The sequence below is a fragment of the Poromitra crassiceps genome, assembly GCF_964638095.1.
Source record: "Poromitra crassiceps genome assembly, chromosome: 2".
NCBI lineage: Eukaryota > Metazoa > Chordata > Actinopteri > Beryciformes > Melamphaidae > Poromitra > Poromitra crassiceps.
Window position 1 is genome coordinate 36,481,497 of NC_139624.1, and position 17,926 is coordinate 36,499,422.

General features: G+C 47.6%; 1 protein-coding gene across 2 annotated transcripts in view; it reads left to right on the forward strand.

Annotated features, from left to right (window-relative positions):
- grm8a (glutamate receptor, metabotropic 8a) overlaps positions 1-17,926 on the forward strand; it is a gene marked incomplete at both ends in the record, with an annotated part of 1,167,224 nt that overhangs the window by 621,657 nt on the left and 527,641 nt on the right. The window lies entirely within an intron of this gene.

The window sequence follows — 17,926 nt, forward strand, 5'->3', positions numbered from 1 at the left end:
ACTCAAAAGCTGCCTCCAACTGTATATACTCAAAAGCTGCCTCCAACTATATATACTCAAAAGCTGCCTCCAACTGTATATACTCAAAAGCTGCCTCCAACTGTATATACTCAAAAGCTGCCTCCAACTATATATACTCAAAAGCTGCCTCCAACTGTATATACTCAAAAGCTGCCTCCAACTATATATACTCAAAAGCTGCCTCCAACTGTATATACTCAAAAGCTGCCTCCAACTGTATATACTCAAAAGCTGCCTCCAACTGTATATACTCAAAAGCTGCCTCCAACTGTATATACTCAAAAGCTGCCTCCAACTGTATATACTCAAAAGCTGCCTCCAACTATATATACTCAAAAGCTGCCTCCAACTATATATACTCAAAAGCTGCCTCCAACTATATATACTCAAAAGCTGCCTCCAACTGTATATACTCAAAAGCTGCCTCCAACTGTATATACTCAAAAGCTGCCTCCAACTATATATACTCAAAAGCTGCCTCCAACTGTATATACTCAAAAGCTGCCTCCAACTGTATATACTAAAAAGCTGCCTCCAACTATATATACTCAAAAGCTGCCTCCAACTGTATATACTCAAAAGCTGCCTCCAACTATATATACTCAAAAGCTGCCTCCAACTATATATACTCAAAAGCTGCCTCCAACTGTATATACTCAAAAGCTGCCTCCAACTGTATATACTCAAAAGCTGCCTCCAACTGTATATACTCAAAAGCTGCCTCCAACTGTATATACTCAAAAGCTGCCTCCAACTGTATATACTCAAAAGCTGCCTCCAACTGTATATACTCAAAAGCTGCCTCCAACTGTATATACTCAAAAGCTGCCTCCAACTATATATACTCAAAAGCTGCCTCCAACTATATATACTCAAAAGCTGCCTCCAACTGTATATACTCAAAAGCTGCCTCCAACTGTATATACTCAAAAGCGGCCGTCGGGAGGAAATCTGATCAGATATGGACACACAGTCTGACAAGGTTTTTCCTGTTTTCAAGTAGACAAATCTGTCAAAGAATTATTTCAGCACACTGCTTCTGTCAGACAGCACACTGCTTCTATCAGACAGCACACTGCTTCTGTCAGACAGCACACTGCTTCTATCAGACAGCACACTGCTTCTATCAGACAGCACACTGCTTCTGTCAGACAGCACACTGCTTCTATCAGACAGCACACTGCTTCTGTCAGACAGCACACTGACTCTATCAGACAGCACACTGCCTCTGTCAGACAGCACACTGCTTCTATCAGACAGCACACTGCTTCTATCAGACAGCACACTGCTTCTGTCAGACAGCACACTGCTTCTGTCAGACAGCACACTGCTTCTGTCAGACAGCACACTGCTTCTATCAGACAGCACACTGCTTCTGTCAGACAGCACACTGCTTCTGTCAGACAGCACACTGCTTCTATCAGACAGCACACTGCTTCTATCAGACAGCACACTGCTTCTGTCAGACAGCACACTGCTTCTATCAGACAGCACACTGCTTCTGTCAGACAGCACACTGCTTCTATCAGACAGCACACTGCTTCTATCAGACAGCACACTGCTTCTATCAGACAGCACACTGCTTCTATCAGACAGCACACTGCTTCTGTCAGACAGCACACTGCTTCTGTCAGACAGCACACTGCTTCTATCAGACAGCACACTGCTTCTGTCAGACAGCACACTGCTTCTATCAGACAGCACACTGCTTCTATCAGACAGCACACTGCTTCTATCAGACAGCACACTGACTCTATCAGACAGCACATTGACTCTATCAGACAGCACACTGCTTCTATCAGACAGCACACTGCTTCTATCAGACAGCACACTGCTTCTATCAGACAGCACACTGCTTCTGTCAGACAGCACACTGCTTCTGTCAGACAGCACACTGACTCTATCAGACAGCACACTGCCTCTATCAGACAGCACACTGCTTCTGTCAGACAGCACACTGCTTCTATCAGACAGCACACTGCTTCTATCAGACAGCACACTGCTTCTATCAGACAGCACACTGCCTCTATCAGACAGCACACTGCTTCTATCAGACAGCACACTGCTTCTATCAGACAGCACACTGCTTCTATCAGACAGCACACTGCCTCTATCAGACAGCACACTGCTTCTATCAGACAGCACACTGCCTCTATCAGACAGCACACTGCTTCTATCAGACAGCACACTGCTTCTATCAGACAGCACACTGCTTCTATCAGACAGCACACTGCTTCTATCAGACAGCACACTGCTTCTGTCAGACAGCACACTGCTTCTATCAGACAGCACACTGCTTCTATCAGACAGCACACTGCTTCTATCAGACAGCACACTGACTCTATCAGACAGCACACTGCTTCTATCAGACAGCACACTGCTTCTATCAGACAGCACACTGCTTCTGTCAGACAGCACACTGACTCTATCAGACAGCACACTGACTCTATCAGACAGCACACTGCTTCTATCAGACAGCACACTGCTTCTATCAGACAGCACACTGCTTCTATCAGACAGCACACTGCTTCTGTCAGACAGCACACTGCTTCTGTCAGACAGCACACTGCTTCTATCAGACAGCACACTGCTTCTATCAGACAGCACACTGCTTCTGTCAGACAGCACACTGCTTCTATCAGACAGCACACTGCTTCTATCAGACAGCACACTGCTTCTGTCAGACAACACACTGCTTCTATCAGACAGCACACTGCCTCTATCAGACAGCACACTGCTTCTATCAGACAGCACACTGCTTCTGTCAGACAGCACACTGCTTCTGTCAGACAGCACACTGCTTCTATCAGACAGCACACTGCTTCTATCAGACAGCACACTGCTTCTGTCAGACAGCACACTGCTTCTATCAGACAGCACACTGCTTCTATCAGACAGCACACTGCTTCTGTCAGACAGCACACTGCTTCTATCAGACAGCACACTGCTTCTGTCAGACAGCACACTGCTTCTATCAGACAGCACACTGCCTCTATCAGACAGCACACTGCTTCTGTCAGACAGCACACTGCTTCTATCAGACAGCACACTGCTTCTATCAGACAGCACACTGCCTCTGTCAGACAGCACACTGCTTCTGTCAGACAGCACACTGCCTCTGTCAGAGTGCTTTCATTAATGTTAGTCTAATAAAGCTGGTTAATAAATGATACCACACAGCGGCCTGACCGGCCTGACGTGAAATACTTGAGGATTTACCAGGAACGTTACTTGATTTAATCACCAGGTAAGATCATATCATCTTTATTAGGTGATTTTTTTTACCATGTGCGCAGTGCTGCGTGTGGTCAGGAGATGGCTTTTTGGGGCAAGTCAGTCAGTCAGCCATAATGTCACGGAAAGGACACTTATTTCAGGGGCACTTGGTGAGAGTCCCTCTCGTTTCCCCACGGGGTGGTGTGTTATTGTACTGCTTCAATGTTCAGCCACGCCCGCTTGGGACGCTGCGTGAATTACAATGAGCACACACACACACACACACACACACACACACACACACACACACACACAGAACCCTGTTTGTGGTGACTGCACTGCATGACAGTGTGTGCTGTGCCCTGCAAGAGGAGAAACCGCCATCTTGAGTTCTGAAATGCGTGTTTCAACATTCCGAGTCCGACCGAGTGATCCTTTGTCTCGACATTAAAGGAAGACGTTCACATATTTCTGTACGTTTTGGTTACATAGTTTACAACCATTTTAACATAAGGCGCTTTCACACAGATCGCGCAATATTGCAGTTCAGAAGGCCCGCAAAGCCGGCAGCCTCGCCGCAGAAATTGCTTTCACACAGAGCCAAGCAGCACCGCCACATTCCCGTCCTGGGGTGTGCTTTCAGGTGACAGCCACCACTCCCGGATTGAAAGGCGAGCGGAGGCATTTACACCCAGCTCCTCCTAGCCCAAATGAATATTTTCATAGGTTAGTATAGCCTAGGCTACTGTATGATGAAGGGAGGGGGGGAGGGGGGGGTGGGACACGCAGGCTGCACAGAACTACACCATGTCACCACATCAGAAAATACCAGCCAGAGTCAGTGAATGTGCCCGAAATTAGAGTGCAAAAAGTATTCATAAAAGTGACTTTATCTTGAAAAGTAAAAAAAGACAGCAGAAAACCCTTGAAAGTGCTCTTCTTTCAGAGGCTGTCATTTCATAATGGAACTGTCTAGAAACAAAATTTCTTCTTTGAAATAAGCAGGAGTGTCCGATGTTTCATTAGAGTCCAGTCATTAGAGTCCAGCCCTAATAGAAAAAATATAGCTGTTTTCAACTGAATGGAAGTGAATCTGGCACAGGCTCCAGACAATTTTACTGAAGCGCTGTGGCACTCAATGTGTTAAGGATCAAAGTGATAAAACAGGAAAGTGTTGTCCACAGGCAGCATGGTAACAAGGCTTTCAATATTCATCTGATGGACTTTATGGATCACAGATGCACCATCATGTAGCCTATTAGGTACAAGCCTAATTCTTATCTTTTGGTTCCAGTTTTTTGTAAGGTGACCTTGGGTGTCTTGAAAGGCGCCTCCAAATAAAATGTATTATTATTATTATTTATCATCTCTGGCATGCGAAAAGAAAACACGACATTTCTGATCGGGAGGAGAGATGTGAAACATCGATTTAAAGAGAGAGATATTTAAAGAGAGAGAGTAGTGCCCACGGAAGTCCAAAGTGCTTGCGAGCCTGCGAGGTAATAACGTAGGCTACTAGCCTACTTTTTATGAAAGACTTGGATGTGCAAATATCGCAACGCCAAACTTTCCAGCAGCAAGCTGCTCCTGAAATGGACCAAGTGATCCTCTGTTTATTCTCAACAGAAAAACTCTGCCTGCCTGCATCTCTCTCTCCCCCCCTCCCTCACGTGTCGGGGAGGGCGAGCTATGGCTGCCTGTAAACGGGAATATTAGTGGATTATTCATTTAGTCTGAATATTGTCATTTTCCGAATATGGGCAAAAAACTGAATATTGTGTGCATGTAAACATAGTCAGTGTAAATTTGAATATACTATCCTATAGTAGCCTACTATGTTATAATCGTTTTCCAGTGAATCCTGAGCAAACCAGCCAACTAATAATATAGTAGGCTAGGCTATAATTTAAATATTAATAAGTTATCAAGAATTTAATTCATTCACTCGTGGAAATATGATGACAAAATAGTGTATCTATGAGAATCTGCAGACTTCATTCAATCTGTTTGAAGCAGAAATAAAGTGTTGGCATTTGACTTGCCTGAAAAGCAGAATAGCCTATGTAGGCTACAATCACATCTACATACATTTGAAAATATCCTATAGTAGCCTACTTTGTTACAATCATGTTTTCCAGTGACTCCTGAGCAAACCAGCCAATTTAAACAATGGTACAATTTAAAGAAGAATCAAGTTATCAAGAATTTAATGAATTAATTTAGGGGAAATATTATGACAATGATCACGTAATGAGTGGTGTCCCAATTCCTAGGCAATTGTTTTCAACCCCTTGTGGCTCCATTTGGAAGTGCAAGAGGCACTCAAAAACAAGTTGGGGGGGAAGGGGGTACATAGAAATGGGATCGGGCCAAAGAAGCAAATCATTTTGGATCAATGGAGTTTATTGATCCCAACTCTACTTTTTTAAGTAAATTAAAGGAAATTCAAAGTCTGCACTGTTTGCATAGCTGATTAATTTTTTTGCCAATAACAATTGCAAAAAATGCCAAAGTAGCACATCTTTCACTTAATTTGCCTTTTTTTGGGGCCACACACACACACACACACACACACACACACACACACACACACACACACACACACACACACACACACACACAGGTTGCCTTCCATGGCAGCAGCAGAGCAAAGATTGCTCTGCTCTACCCCATGGCTGTGAAGCTCTCCAACAAGCCCCCCCAATGACTCTGTGTGTGTGTGTGTGTCATACATCCACAGGGGAGCCCACCTACAAAAGCCCCGCCCACTGACTTCACACACACACACACACACACACACACACACACACACACACACACACACACACACACACACACAGGGGATGTATCCTTTATCTCACCCTGGTGTATCTTTGCTTTCGTCATGACACTATTCACCTTATGTAGAAGAGACAGTCTGGCTTGAGAGACTAATAGGAAGTGTAAACACAATCGGAAGTAATTTAAATAAAGGTTAAATAAAAATTTAATAAATAAATACAGTAAGTCGTAGTATTAAGAAATATATAATAGACCATATTGTCACCCTCTTAAAATAATGGCCTAAGTTAGCTGGCCACTAGCTGCTCTGGTATGCTTAGCTTTTAGGTGATAGCTCAAACTCAATGTACTTCGGTGATATTTTAATTCCGTTTTACACAAGGTGCAAACTACTGCTCTTGACTTGTCCACTGTGCCATTTGGGTGTTATTTAAAGTAAAACGAGCCATTTAGAAGCTCATTGCTGTCTTTAAGTCTTCCATGCCTCCACAGGCAGAAGACAGGAAACGGCTGCGAACGGCTTGACTACAAGTACAGGTGCGACGAAGAGACAAAATAGCGGCATGCGATTAACGCGATTAAAAAAAAATAAGAAAAAATTCTCTGGTAAGAACTTTGTGGAGTGGTGTGACATCAACCACCTCCAGCTCAACATCAGAAGGACCACCAAGGAGATGGTGGTGGACTACCGGCGAAGTAAAGCAAGCATCACATGCTAGCTTGTCGGGAAGGGGGCTAAATACCGCTCCAAATTTAGGGTCAATTTTGGCAAGGGAAAAACAGACATGGCCATTTTCAAAGGGGTCCCTTGACCTCTCACCTCAAGAGATCTGAATGAGAATGGGTTCTATGGGTACCATTTAAAAAACGACATGCTAAGCAAGCTAGACCTAGCCAGAGCCGTGTATATAGAATAGTCGCAACATCTCCATTCACTCCAATGGACCAGTTTCTTACTCTCAAGAGTTCCAGGAAGTAAGGTCCTGGATTAAGCAGCACTGTCGAGTTGCAGCAAAATGGACAGTTTGTGTTGTACTTTACTCAAATTGTACATGGTCAGCTTTATTTTAGCATTCAGAAGTAGCGCGAGACCCCTTCCTGGCTGTTCATTGGCTAATGAGTCACGCATTTTGGTCCTCCGCTGACCACTCTCTCTCTAGAGCAGTGTTTCTCAACTTGTGGGTCGGGACCCACAAGTGGGTCGCGGGGCCGTTTTGAGTGGGTCACGGATGTGTGCATATGAAAAAAAAGTTCTACTCATTGAGGATGCTGGCGTCCGCAGCCAAAATTACTTTCTTTCAGAGGCTGTAGCGGGCTCATTTTTAAAGCCAGAGTGAAGGTACTGGTACCATATGAAACTAGAAGACCCTAAGCCTAAGGCATCCATTGGTACCAACATGCCATGCTAGCTTGTTGTGAAGGGAGCTAAATTAAGCTACAAAGTTAGCTACTAAATTCTGAAAATTGGGTCTAAGGAAAACTGTGAGTCGTGAGGCTAGATCAGTTGAGAACCACTGCTCTAGACTCTCTAGCTAGACTGGACAGAGAGCAGCCAAAGATCCCACAGAACAGGAGCGGAGAGCAGACAGACCTCTCACTCTGCAGCAGATTCCAAAACCAAAGATTGCAAAGCGACCAAAGATTGCGCAGCGAGAAGAGCTCTCACTCTGTCACAGTTTCCCAAACTTACAAATCACTCACTTTTTTAACAACTTAATACACTAAAAACTTAAACTAGTAAATTTAAAGACAGCACAGTAACATCATTGCTGATCACACACACACACACACACACACACACACACACACACACACACACACACACACACACACACACATTTAAATGATTTATTTATGTCCACATAGATACAGAGTACAAAGGACATAAACACTAGTAATGCAATCAGATGTTGGGAGTTGGTCAGATACAAGAGTGCCTAATTGGCGACCACAATAATGCATACAAAGAAGATATAACACCGCACAGGGTGATGACAAAGGCAGATTGACATACAGTTATACTGTAATACAAGATAAGGGACAGCATCCAATTTCAAGGGTACAAAAAGCAGCGCCTTCTCCATATTGAGCGACTGCCAATAATAGCAGATACTGAACAATACCTTGCTAACTGTTTGGCCCTTCTCTTAGGTAGACCAGCCATCTGAAGGCCTCTTACAACCAGCTTATGGACATGACCCAGGCTACCAAATATGAAAACTATAAGTTTACACCTGTAGCCCAGCTGTGAAATGGTCTGCTCCAGCTGTTGATATTTTAGCATCTTGGTTATAAAGGCCTCCTCTAGGCTGTGGTCAAAGGTACAGCCAACCTCAAGAACAAACACCTCTCTGAGATTTTCATTCACGACAACAACATCAGGAGTGTTAGCTGGAATATTAGAGAACACATCAGAGTCGTCACTACACAGACTGAACATGCTCGGCTTCACGGTGGAATGCTTATAGAGTGAAATAGAAGATCTAAAAATAGAGGAGATATCTTTTGATATCAAATCCACTATTCTATCGTGCCTACATATGTAAAGCCCTTTGTATGCATGGCAACCATTTAAGATGTGAGACATGGTTTCAGTAATCTGTTCATGACCATGATGTATACAGTGAGGAGCATGACTGTTCGGAAGCCAGATGGAAAGATTGAGCTTGGTTGGTAAGGCCTGTAGTCTTGCTTTTATGGTAAAGATAACAATGCTCTCATCTATAGCTAGGTTTTTAAATACTGCATGAGACACAGAGTGATCTGCTACAGGAAGACATGCGAGCTTTCCTTGGAGTTTCAACTCAGTCCAGTGTTGTCGCTGTCTCTGCTGTTGCGCCCTCAAGAGGTGACCTCGGGCATTTGTTAGTGGAAGCTGGTGTTCTGTTCCACAGATGTTTACGGTCGCTCTCACAGTGATGCCGGGATCAGATATAATCTCCTCCGAGACATTCACTGCCTCTGAGTTGGATCCCACCCACTCCAGTGTGACTTTGGCCCAGCCACATAGATCGTTTAAGTCAGGCCAATCAGACCACACACCAAAGCCAGGGGAGCCACTGTCCAGCTTTCCGCTGGGTTTTCTCCTGAAACCCAGAAAACTAGGATCCGACCCACGTGCCAGGGGGACCTTGCGCCTTTTTAGGTCCAGGAACAGGGAACCTCTTGCGAGCTCCCTGACATATTGGTCGTCACTGTTGAGCATATTCAAAAGATGGCTGAGCCTCGTAGCAACATAGGTCCATTCAAAGTTCGGAACCCCCAGACCACCCTCCTGTTTACTATGAAAAATGATATCACGTGTAGTGTGCGTATTTAGTCCAGTCCACTGTCTTACCAAACGTACGGTTTTATCATTCAGAACACGCAAAGATTTGCATGGAATATGTACGTTGGAAAATAGGTGTTGAACTTTGGCCAGTGCTACTTGTCTAACTGCTTCCAATTTAATGATGAGTGGCAGGGGCGATGCATCAATCAAATCGAGTCTGATGGAAAACTCAGAAATGACCTCATCGACTTGCTCTTTCCATTCCCCTGCCACATTGAATTTGTGCCCCAGGTAGGTATAGGTCTCATGTCGTGAGTAAACTCTTAGTGGCTTATTGTTAATCATGAATTCAGGTAATTTGTCTGATTTGGAATGATACCAGCGGTTTCCCCCGCTCCGCCTTTCATAGAAAACTGCACATTTGGAATCTTTAACCTCCAGTCCTGACCACTCTAAGAAGGAATCAGTTCTGGAAAGCATGTTGTTGATAACCGCCTCCTGACGGGAGGATATTAATACTATATTAATATTAATATTATATTAATAACACACACACACACACACACACACACACACACACACACAAACATTCGCTAAGCCCCACCCCCGGTGTGCTCACTCCGACAAACACAGGCCAGGCTGAGTAGAATAATGGCAGCCGTCACTGTCAAAGTTATATCCCAAGACGCTCTTCACAACTTTTTGAGGCCTGATATCATCTAGAAGCCATCAGAAAGTACTTCACTATGCCATGGAGGGCAATGTACAACATTTAAAGCTATCGATAAAAAGAAACGCGATACGTGCATGTCTGTTAACGGCTTTAGCGAATCTTTAATCAAACGTTTTAACGAAGGAAGACAGCGGGTGGGGATAACAGGCGACTCACATCCAGAATTGACATTCACTTAGAGTAACCTCTCCTTGGATTATATAGCCCAGGGGTTCCCAAACTTTTCCGACCAAGTACCACTACATAGGTAGGACGGCCAGCTGCGGCGACCCCCTCGGCGCAGACAGCGCCGGCGATTTCGCTCGAGCATAATTTGCACTTAAATTTGCATGACATGGTTGCTAGAAATCGATTCCTTAAGTCTTCTAGTTTCATATGATACCAGAAACTTCTCTCTGGCTTTAAAACTGAGCCTGCTGCAGCCTCTGAAAGTAAATGTTCAAAATTGTGATGTTTCCCGAATATTGCGATATTTCCGAAAATCGTCCCAATCCGGCAACTGCTCAGGGTTAATGTGTATGTAAAAACTGTTGTCTGTAAAAAAAAATACAAAAGAAAAAGAAAACTGCAATTCTCTGGCCGACCACCAGTGGTCCGTGGACGACAGTTTGGGAACCAATGATATAGCCTATTATGCCGAATTGAAGAGTGGCGCCTGGTAATCTATTTCATGTACCTCTGTACAATCAAGAAACGTTAAATAGTGTAGAGATGTTTTTCATAGCGAGACAACAGCGGCACGCACGCATGGGTGGTGGTGTAGACAGTGGTTCCCAACCAGGGGTACGTGTACCCCTAGGGGTACTTGAGCAGCTTGAAGGGGGTACTGTGGAGTCTCGTCAGCCTACCCCCTGACAGGTGAGAGCAGGAGGACAGCCAGCCACCACAGTGACGTCAGAGCAGGGGGATCCCAACAGAAACGCTGTCTGGGACGCGTCATCACTGATAGGTACTTCCCCAATTATGTCCTGAATCAGTGGGACCGCTAGCAGCCGGGCGCTGTTAGGAACAGAGCGCCCGGCTGGAACAGATCCCCAATCAGTGGCCCTAGAAAAACAGACGCCGCTCTGAAGCTCACTGTGTGGCCGGTTTTCCTCCAGGTGGAAGCGCTCCTTGCTGTCGGGCGGTAAGTCAGATTTCCACTCCTCTCCCTAAACATTCTCGTGTCATAAGATGATGTTGCCTGACAGACCCTCTCTCCTCTCGTCCACAGGCACGTTACGGGAGCACTTAAACGAGGAACGGAGCCCTGGCTACGTGGTGGGGAGCAAACCCCCTCACTGGCCCCAGGCTAACCCAGCCTACCTTAGTTATATATATTTCATGGACATACCCCGATAAGGGAAGACTTTTCATTTTGGTGAATAAAACAACGCTTCGGCGTTTAAAACTGTTTTATGTGTCTTGGATTGAATCAGAGTTGCCACAAGTGGTGGAGAATGCAGGCACTCTGATTCAACGCCAACCGCACGCACCATGGAGCAAGCACAGGCTCTGGTGGCCCTAATCCAAAGCCAAACTGACCTACAGCAGGCAGTACACGAACTGATAAAAAAAATAGAGAAAGACGGCTCGACTTCCCGGGCTCCAGGAGATGTCCTCACTAAGCAGACCCCCGACGATGATATCGAGGCATACATGGAGCTCTTCGAAAGAACGGCGGTGCGAGAGGGATGGCCCGCAGCCCACTGGGGAGGCATCATCGCGCCCTTCCTCACGGGCCAGGCACAGAGGGTTTGCCGGGACATGTCCATGGGAGAGGCCCGCGACTTTGTGAAGCTGCGCACCGCCATCCTCGCCAGTTACGGCTACAGCCTTCCTGCTCGCGCACAAAGGTACCATGGCTGGAGGTACACCCCGGACCAACCGCCCCGCTCCCAAGTCGCCGATTTGCTGAGGCTCACCCAGAGTTGGCTCACCTCCACCGGGGAGCCCCCGTGGATAGAACGCCTCGTAATAGACAGATGTATCCGCTCCTTGCCGCCCGACGCCCGAAAATATGCTGCCCAGGTGAGCCCCTCATCGCTGAACGCATTGGTGGCCTTGCTAGAGAACCACCAAGTCAGCGCCGACATGATGCGCCACACGCAGAATGAGCCCCTCCGAAAGCCCGCCATAGCCGACAGACCCAGCCGAGACAGCCGACGCCGGCCACCGCCGCTACAGCCCCCGACCCAGAGGGACCCTCGTGCCCAGGCCGACCGAGTGAGTCGGCAGCTGAGGAGGTGCTATGTCTGCGGACAAGAGGACCACCTCTCCTGGTCCTGCCCCGACCGGGATGTGTCGATGCCTTCCGCCGCCGGAGACGAACCACGGCCCTCCCTCCACACCGGAGGAGCCCCTAGCCAGCAGGCGACACTGCCGGTCCGGGTGGGCCGCATCGACACCCACGCCCTCCTAGACTCCGGTAGTGTGGTGACGCTCGTGCGGGCTGACCTCGTGGAGGTCCTCACTACAGAGACAATGCCGGTGACGTGCGTCCACGGGGACGTGAAGAGCTATCCGGTCAGTTATATACGGGTCCAGACCCCGAAAGGCGACGTAAAAGTAGCCGCCGGCGTGGTGCCCAACCTCCCGGTCCCGCTCCTGATAGGCACCGACTGCCCCCTATTCAGCCGGTACTGGAGTCACGGTCGTCGGCCGGAGAAGCCCCGACGAGAGAAACCGAGGGGAAAAAGGATGGCCCGGCCGCGCCTGGCCTGCCCAGCCTTCCGGCCGGGATCAGACGGACCGCAGTCCGAAACATCAGCCGCGGAAGACGGTCCAACCCGGCCAGCCGAGTCGGACACGCCTCCTCTCGACGAGGACCCTTTCGCGGAGTTTCCGCTCCCGGACGACCCTGGACCTCCGGGCCGCGGAGAGTTTGCCTCGGCCCAGTGGGCCGATCCGAATTTGGAAGCCGGCCGCCGCGCCGTCGCTGGCATCGATGGCCAGCACTGTTCCGGGGTGAGACAAAACTTTCCACAGTTTATTGTTAAACATGGGTTGTTGTATCGAGTCGCCAAAACTCCGGGGGGGGATTTAATAGAACAATTGTTAGTACCAAAAACATACGTATCCAGAGTGTTGTATTTGGCCCACACTCACCAACTGGGGGCCCACTTAGGGGTCCAAAAAACGTATGATAGAGTGCTACGCAGATTCTATTGGCCCGGCATAAAGAAAGCCATTGAACTGTTCTGTCGTTGTTGTGGCGAGTGCCAGAAAACGGCACCCCGGCCAATGTACCGGAACCCACTGATTCCACTGCCAATCATCGAGGTCCCGTTCTCCAGGCTGGCCATGGATATCGTGGGGCCTCTCCCGAAGTCCAGCCGAGGACACCGATACATACTGGTAATAGTGGATTATGCTACTCGTTACCCGGAGGCAATACCGTTACGCACCGCTAATGCCAAAAATGTCGCTCGAGAACTGTTCCTGCTATTTAGCAGAGTGGGAATAGCGGAGCAGGTACTCACAGACCAAGGGTCCTGTTTTATGTCCAGAGTAATGACGGCGTTATACAAATGGCTGAAAATCACCCGTATCAGAACTTCTGTTTATCACCCCCAGACCGATGGACTTGTCGAGAGATTCAACCAAACCCTGAAAAAGATGCTAAAAAAACTGATTGACGTGGACGGAAAAGATTGGGACCAACTCCTCCCATACGTGCTGTTCGCCATACGGGAGGTGCCACAGGCCTCCACCGGATACTCACCGTTCGAACTCCTCTACGGCCGAAACCCCCGTGGCCTACTCGACCTGGCCAAGGAGGCCTGGGAAAGCCAGCCCTCCCCCCTCCGGAATGTTATCGAACATGTGGAGCGGCTCCAGGAGAGAGCCAAAAAGGTCTGGCCACTGGTACGGAGTCACATGGAGGAAGCCCAGGCAGCCCAGGCGCGCACCTATAACAGGGGAGCCAAACCCCGGCAGTTCCAGGTAGGAGAGAAGGTCCTGGTGCTGGTGCCCAGCCATGACTGCAAATTCCTGGCAAAATGGCAGGGACCATTTGAAGTAACCGAGAAGGTCGGGCCAGTGAATTACCGGGTCTGTCAGCCGGGGAGGAGGAAAGGCCACCAGATATACCACATAAACATTCTGAAACCATGGCACGACGCCGAGAGACCCGGCCCCCTAGCCCTCCTCACCCTCGCACAACCCAGGCCACCGCAGACGATCCCCGTGGACATCGGACAGGACCTGGGGCCAGAGCAACTACAAGATCTCAAGGAACTCCTAGGAAGGAGTCATGATGTTTTCTCCGAGCTGCCAGGACGGACACACGCTATCCAACACGACATTGAGACGACGCCGGGAAAAGTGGTGCGACAGCGGCCCTACCGCATCCCCGAGGCCCGGAGAGAAGCCATCCGGGGCGAAGTGAAGAAAATGCTCGAGTTGGGCGTAATAGAAGAGTCCCACAGCCCCTGGTCCAGCCCCATTGTCATTGTGCCGAAGCCAGACGGGACGCTTCGGTTTTGCAATGATTTTAGAAAACTGAATGAAATATCCACTTTTGACGCATACCCGATGCCAAGGGTAGATGAATTAATCGAGCGGCTGGGGCCCGCTCGATTCGTGAGCACCCTGGACCTCACCAAAGGCTATTGGCAGGTACCCCTAACCAGACGGGCGAGAGCCAAAACCGCATTCGCGACCCCCGACGGCCTATTTCAATACCGCGTCCTCCCCTTTGGAGTACACGGCGCCCCGGCCACATTTCAGCGACTGATGGACAGAGTCCTCCGGCCCCATCGCGCTTATGCGGCGGCATATCTAGACGATATCGTCATACACAGCAGCAGCTGGGAGCAGCACATGACACAGCTGGAAGCGGTGCTGGGAGCCCTCCGCCGAGCCGGACTCACCGCCAACGCCAAGAAATGTAAATTGGCATGGACAGAGACAAACTACCTGGGATACACCATAGGCCGGGGGTGCGTAAAACCCCAAATAACCAAAGTGGAGAGGATACAAAATTGGCCCCAGCCCAGGACGAAAAAACAAGTAAAATCCTTCCTGGGCCTGATTGCATATTATTTAAAATTTGTAAAAAATTTTGCCACCATAGCAGCCCCGTTGTATGACTTAACGCGCCAGAAGCTGCCCCACCATGTCAAATGGACGGAGGAAACAAACGCCGCATTCTGTGCCCTAAAGGAGGCGCTCTGCCGAGAGCCGGTGCTGATAGCCCCAGACTTCGCTAAGCCATTCATCCTACACACAGACGCCTCAGGAACAGGAATAGGAGCAGTACTGGCGCAGGTAATAGATGGGGATGAACACCCCGTTACCTTTATAAGTAGAAAATTGCTTAAACATGAGAGAAACTACTCAACCGTAGAGAAGGAATGCCTGGCGGTGAAGTGGGCCATTCACTACCTACGCTACTACCTATGGGGCAGGGTATTCACCCTCATCACGGACCACGCCCCCCTAAAATGGATGGCGACGAACAAGGATAAAAATGAGCGGGTAACGCGGTGGTTCTTGGAACTTCAGAACTATAAGTTCAAAGTGGAACACAAACCAGGAAGAGAGATACCACACGCAGACGCCATGTCACGCCGAGATGAAGCAGGGGAAAGTGAAGCTCCCCGCACTGGCAGCGAGCTTAGGGGGAGGATGTGTGGAGTCTCGTCAGCCTACCCCCTGACAGGTGAGAGCAGGAGGACAGCCAGCCACCACAGTGACGTCAGAGCAGGGGGATCCCAACAGAAACGCTGTCTGGGACGCGTCATCACTGATAGGTACTTCCCCAATTATGTCCTGAATCAGTGGGACCGCTAGCAGCCGGGCGCTGTTAGGAACAGAGCGCCCGGCTGGAACAGATCCCCAATCAGTGGCCCTAGAAAAACAGACGCCGCTCTGAAGCTCACTGTGTGGCCGGTTTTCCTCCAGGTGGAAGCGCTCCTTGCTGTCGGGCGGTAAGTCAGATTTCCACTCCTCTCCCTAAACATTCTCGTGTCATAAGATGATGTTGCCTGACAGACCCTCTCTCCTCTCGTCCACAGGCACGTTACGGGAGCACTTAAACGAGGAACGGAGCCCTGGCTACGTGGTGGGGAGCAAACCCCCTCACTGGCCCCAGGCTAACCCAGCCTACCTTAGTTATATATATTTCATGGACATACCCCGATAAGGGAAGACTTTTCATTTTGGTGAATAAAACAACGCTTCGGCGTTTAAAACTGTTTTATGTGTCTTGGATTGAATCAGAGTTGCCACAGTACGTGGAAAGATTGGGGATCACAATTTATTTCCAAAATGAAAAAAAAAAAAAAAAAAAGTATTCCAAGTCATTTCATAGGCCCATTTCTAAAATGCTATGTATGTACACATGCCCGGTCAGTGTTGGTAAAAAATGAAGACTTTTTCAACCCACCAGAATTATATTATAAAGGGGATTCATTCAAATTATTTTCATGTAATAATCAGTCGTGTAAGATACTAAAAGTTTGAATATGAGTTTAATAGAACCAATTTAGAGAATCATCAACACGCCTGAGTGAGGGGGTACTATTGGCATGGCGAAACAGCTCAAGGGGTACATAAGCCAGAAAAGGTTGGGAAACACTGGTGTAGCAGATCAGCAGAGGCATATAGTACAGGCATTTTAGCTAAAAAAGTGGGTCAACCTCCCACAAATTGCAACAGAAAAAAACTCAATGGAGTTTGTGTCCTCAACATGTTCTAAGTAAGAGAAAAAAAGTCCTAAGAAATCCCAGTTGGGGAAAGTATTTAAAAATACTGAAATCAGTGATGCCATAATTGGTTTGTATGTACTGTATGCCTGTCTGTCCTTACATATCTCAAGAACCGTTGGCCAGATCGACTCCAAACTCGGGGACTGCGCTAAGGGGGGCCCGACGGAGTTCAGCGCTGAATTTCGTGAAATTCGGACACTCACATAGTCATAGCGCCACCTACTGGTAACACAAAAATCGGTTTATTTTGAGAACCGTTTGTCCATTCGACTTCAAACTTGGGGAGTGTGCTTTTGGGAACCTGACAGAGTGTGTTGCCAAATTCTGGACATGTGGATAGTCATAGCGCCACCTACTGGCAACACAAAAAGCGGTTTATCGCAAGAATCCTTCATCCGTTTGAATTCAAACTTGGCATGTGCGCTGCTGTGGACACGAGAAAGTGCAGTGTTGAAATAGCACTTCTATTACTTTTAAAATACCCATGACTGCCGAATTGGCACTAATTAACATACATGTTGGCACAGATGAACACAAACTTCAACATGTTAACTCTTAAGGAAAACTCAAATGCTGGTCATCAGTTGTTGGGCTCATATTCCTCATCATCATCACATGCAGCTTGACTTGAATTTGCACATGCCAGTCCTTTGCAGTTGCTACATGCAACAGAGCACTCAATGTCATGCTTCTTGCATGTGCACCTCAGGCTGCTGCAGTCTGTCTTGCAGGTGCATCTGATGATCCGTAGGAGTTCCTGTGGAGCTGGTGGTAAGTCAGTTTGGACAGGGACAAGCCCTCCATCACTCTCTTTTAGGGGTGTCACAATATATCGTCCCACGAAATTTCGCGATAGTAAAACGTCACGATATGTATCGTTGAGATGAAATCTCATATCGCAAAAAAAAAAAAAAAAAAAAAAAAAAAAAAATTTCTCCAAAAAATAGACTAAGAAACGTCTTTGTTTGTTGAAGTTCAATGTGTGGAAAGTAGTTCAGTTGAACAAGTCTCTGAAGAGACACATGAGAAGTTATACAGGAGAGAAACCATTCAATTGAGTTTCTGGCAAAACTGTTTACTTGACAGGAAAAACTGAAGATGCATAAAAAATAGATTAAGAAAAGTCTTGTTGTTTGAGTTTGAAGAAAAACTGAAGATGCATAATGAGAATTTATACTGCTGAGAAACCTTTTAGTTCAAAGTAAATCTAAG